This window comes from Hemitrygon akajei, chromosome 24 (genome assembly GCF_048418815.1).
Source record: "Hemitrygon akajei chromosome 24, sHemAka1.3, whole genome shotgun sequence".
Classification (NCBI taxonomy): domain Eukaryota; kingdom Metazoa; phylum Chordata; class Chondrichthyes; order Myliobatiformes; family Dasyatidae; genus Hemitrygon; species Hemitrygon akajei.
Window position 1 is genome coordinate 27,143,333 of NC_133147.1, and position 5,060 is coordinate 27,148,392.

Here is a 5,060-nt window from a genome sequence, read left to right on the forward strand (position 1 = left end):
CAATAGCCCCTCCCCCCATAACACAAATCCGAGGCATCACAAGGAAGAGAGAGGGATCCTCGACATACCCTCCTACCCCTGACTCCCTACTTCCCCACCAACAGACTCTTCCCTCGCCCTGGACTCCGACCGTCCGGGGGGACAAGATGCACAGATCGAGCTCCATAACAAAATAAACTGTCAACATTAACTGTCTGGTCTCGGGTCGTCACTGGGAGGGGAGGGGCGAGGCCTGAGGGAGGGGGTGAACAGGAGGACGGGGAGTGTAGGGGTTACAGAGAGAGGGAGGGGTTGGAACAGGAGGACGGGGAGTGTAGGGGTTACAGAGATAGGGAGGGGCGAGGCCTGAGGGAGGGGGGTGAACAGGAGGACAGGGAGTGTAGGGTTACAGAGATAGGGAGGGGGTGAACAGGAGGATGGGGAGTGTAGGGGTTACAGAGATAGGGAGGGGTTTGAACAGGAGGACGGGGAGTGTAGGGGTTACAGAGATAGGGAGGGGGTGAGGGAGGGGTTTGAACAGGAGGACAGGGAGCGTAGGGGTTACAGAGATAGGGAGGGGGTGAGGGAGGGGTTTGAACAGGAGGACGGGGAGTGTAGGGGTTACAGAGATAGGGAGGGGTTTGAACAGGAGGACGGGGAGTGTAGGGGTTACAGAGATAGGGAGGGGGTGAGGGAGGGGTTTGAACAGGAGGACGGGGAGTGTAGGGGTTACAGAGATAGGGAGGGGGTGAGGGAGGGGTTTGAACAGGAGGACAGGGAGCGTAGGGGTTACAGAGATAGGGAGGGGGTGAGGGAGGGGTTTGAACAGGAGGACGGGGAGTGTAGGGGTTACAGAGATAGGAGGGTTGAACAGGAGGACGGGGAGTGTAGGGGTTACAGAGATAGGGAGGGGCGAGGCGTGAGGGAGGGGTTTGAACAGGAGGACGGGGAGTGTAGGGGTTACAGAGATAGGGAGGGGGAGAGCGAGGGGTTTAAACAGGAGGACAGGGAGTGTAGGGGTTCACAGAGATAGGGAGGGGGTGAGGGAGGGGTTTGAACAGGACGGGGAGTGTAGGGGTTACAGAGATAGGGAGGAGTTTGAACAGGAGGATGGGAGTGTAGTGTTACAGAGATAGGGAGTGGGTGAGGGAGGGGTTTGAACTGGAGGATGGGGAGTGTAGGGTTACAGAGATAGGGAGGGGGTGAGGGAGGGGTTTGAACAGGAGGACGGGGAGTGTAGGGGTTACAGAGATAGGGAGGGGGTGAGTGAGTGGTTTGAACAGGACGGGGAGTGTAGGGGTTACAGAGATAGGGAGGGGGTGAGGGAGGGGTTTGAACAGGAGGACGGGGAGTGTAGGGGTTACAGAGATAGGGAGGGGGTGAGGGAGGGGTTTGAACAGGAGGACGGGGAGTGTAGGGGTTACAGAGATAGGGAGGGGTGAGGGAGGGGTTTGAACAGGAGGACGGGGAGTGTAGGGGTTACAGAGATAGGGAGGGGGTGAGGGAGGGGTTTGAACAGGAGGATGGGGAGTGTAGGGGTTACAGAGATAGGGAGGGGGTGAGGGATGGGTTTGAACAGGAGGATGGGGAGTGTAGGGGTTACAGAGATAGGGAGGGGTTTGAAGTGGAGGATGGGGAGTGTAGGGGTTACAGAGATAGGGAGGGGTTTGAACAGGAGGATGGGGAGTGTAGGGGTTACAGAGATAGGGAGGGGGTGAGGGAGGGGTTTGAACAGGAGGATGGGAGTGTAGGGGTTACAGAGATAGGGAGGGGGTGAGGGAGGGGTTTGAACAGGAGGACGGGGAGTGTAGGGGTTACAGAGATAGGGAGGGGGTGAGGGCGGGGTTTGAACAGGAGGACGGGGAGTGTAGGGGTTACAGAGATAGGGAGGGGGTGAGGGAGGGGTTTGAACAGGAGGACGGGAGTGTAGGGGTTACAGAGATAGGGAGGGGGTGAGGGAGGGGTTTGAACAGGAGGACGGGGAGTGTAGGGTTACAGAGATAGGGAGGGGGTGAGGGAGGGGTTTGAACAGGAGGACGGGGAGTGTAGGGTTACAGAGATAGGGAGGGGGTGAGGGAGGGGTTTGAACAGGAGGATGGGGAGTGTAGGGGTTACAGAGATGGGGAGGGGGTGAGGGAGGGGTTTGAACAGGAGGACAGGGAGTGTAGGGGTTACAGAGATAGGGAGGGGGTGAGGGAGGGGTTTGAACAGGAGGGACAGGGAGTGTAGGGGTTACAGAGATAGGGAGGGGGTGAGGGAGGGGTTTGAACAGGACGGGGAGTGTAGGGGTTACAGAGATAGGGAGGGGTTTGAACAGGAGGATGGGGAGTGTAGGGGTTACAGAGATAGGGAGGGGGTGAGGGAGGGGTTTGAACAGGAGGACGGGGAGTGTAGGGGTTACAGAGATGGGGGGGGTGAGGGAGGGGTTTGAACAGGGGGACGGGGAGTGTAGGGGTTACAGAGATAGGAGGGGGGTGAGGGAGGGGTTGGAACAGGGGGACGGGGAGTGTAGGGGTTACAGAGATAGGGAGGGGGTGAGGGAGGGGGTTGGAAGTGGAGGACGGGGAGTGTAGGGGTTACAGAGATGGGGTGGTGAGGGAGGGGTTTGAACAGGAGGATGGGGAGTGTAGGGGTTACAGAGATAGGGAGGGGGTGAGGGAGGGGTTTGAACAGGGGGACGGGGAGTGTAGAGGTATCGGGCTTTGTCCCCTGCACTCCGCAGCTTCCTGCGTTCCTGACGGTGGAGTTGCCGAGCGAGACTGTGATGCCGACGGGACCCCTCCGACAGGACATCTGCAGAAGCGGGAACTTGCAGAACGTGATGACGTTCACAGCTCGGAGTTAATTTTATTATCAGATCCCTGTTTGTCTCCACAGACAATCCTGAGGGTCATTTACCTGCGGGCAGACTCAGCAAATCTACAGAATGGTAACTGTAACAGGATCAGTGAAAGATCAGCCAGAGTGCAGAAGACAACAAACGGTGCAGATGGAAATAGAAATAAATAGTAATGTTACGAACCCCGTAACTGGTCACTTACCAGCAAAGATAGAGAGGTCCGTTGAAGTCTGATGGTACTATTTTTAAAAGTCTTTATTTATAAATCGGCACAAAAATAAGATTAATACAAACATTCAGATAATATACGTCGTCAATACTCAATCTAAACGCGCGGGTATAGTAATAATCATCAATAAGAAATCGCTCTATCGTTTGTCTAGGGGATAATATATTGTCCGATGGAAATATAAAAGTCACTCAGTTCCTGCAGGCTTCAGCCTTTGGGGACCGCTGGGTTTTCACTTGTTGGAGAGAGAGAGATTTTGAGAAAAGAAACTTGCCCGGGTCTTTTATGAGGCCAATCCGTTGAGTCGGGGGAGTTGGTTCCCCGTTGTTAGTTCAAAATCGTTTTCCGTGGTACCAGCCACCAGGTCCCAGGCAAGGGAACCGAACGCACGTGGCTTCCTTCAAATGTCTTCCTGCTATTACGGGATCGCTAGCGTGTCTTCTGGTGCGTCTGAGGGGCCGTCTCTACAGCCCCTCTTTTATCCTGACTCGCAGGGTAGTAGATGTCAATCAGGTTGGGGGGTGATGCAATCTCTCTCTCAACCAGCCCACTTTGCCCGAGGGCTTGCACGTAGCACAGTCCCCAATCCACAAATGTGTCTCCAAGAGACAATGGCCAATGTCGCGTGACTTCGCATCTCCGGGGGAACGAGGCATCCTGCACGTCTCTCTCCCATTTCCTGGGTCCTCTGACCCAACCCACCTAGTGCTCTTGCGATTCTCACAAAGGAGGGGGCTGCGGGCATAACACCCTCCCCTCTTAAACGCATTTTTACCAGCGGGTAAAACGAAGTAGTACGGAGTCTTACAGGATTTTTGAATCTAACACAATACAAAAGCTTTTCTTTTCACTACAGAGCAATACAGTTATACATTTAATTCAGCATCAAACAGCCAACGATTACAGTGTCACCTCCCTTAATATTTGAACATCTTGTACCTTACTAAAGTCTTGTAGCATCAGGCTTCAACTTAATAACCAGCTATTTTTTTTTCAGCAACAAAACTAAGGATTGGTGATCTTAGCTCACGTGCAGCTACAAAAGTTTCTGGACAATTTAATCTTTCTGTCGCTTTCAAACGGAACAGGCAGGCTTCAAGGGGGTTGTCTTTATTAGTCACAGGCTGTGTCGAAATCCCAGACAACCGGCTTTGCTATTTAAAAATGGCGTTCCCATTAACCCTCGCCTCGTTTCCGGTCACTTCCCACGTGGGGAGCTTGGGTAATGTGGCGAGGTAAACTCCCGCCTGCCTCTTTCATAGGGGTTATTCTCTCAACACCGTGTCCCGAATTTAGACCATCTTGTGAATTTCCACCCAATTCTTTAATGTTACACAGGTGGCTAGCCCGCTCGTCAGGGCCCTGCAGGCTAATGATTTTCAGTTCGAAGCTTTTGCTCAGGCAGCATTTCAAATTCTGCCTCTTCACACCACATTCTGGAATAACAATAGCGTGGGGGGCTCCGCTATCTCCCGGCTTAATCTGTAAGCGATCTGCAGAGTTTAAAATTTCTTCATTCGACTTGGGAACTACAGATTTTCCGTTTCCTTCAATAATAATATTTATCTCCCCATTTTTGAGCTCTGCATTAAGTTTCACCACACCGTCGAACACAAACACCTGGGAACTCTCACTTCCCACGATTATCAAGGTTAACCCTTTCTTCACTGAACCAAGTCTATCTGACCCAAAAGGACGGCCGTCTCATTCAGCTGAATCAATACCTCAGACTTTTTCTGAGCTCCATTACTAGGTTCAGTTACCACGTGCATCCCCATCTTGGACACACTCAAACAGGACATTGACTTCTTCCAGGCCTTCAATACCCGTTCCCTTTTCAAATTCTAAATTCCCCTGATCCTCCCAGTTACTCCCTGGGCAACTTCCTTCCGGAGTAAACTCAACCCCGTGGGCTGAAACAACCTCATCTGCCAACCCAGCAGACTTCTTCAAGGTAATGGCATCCTTTTCATCTAGGACTGCCCTCATTTCATTATCGGGAACACCTTTACA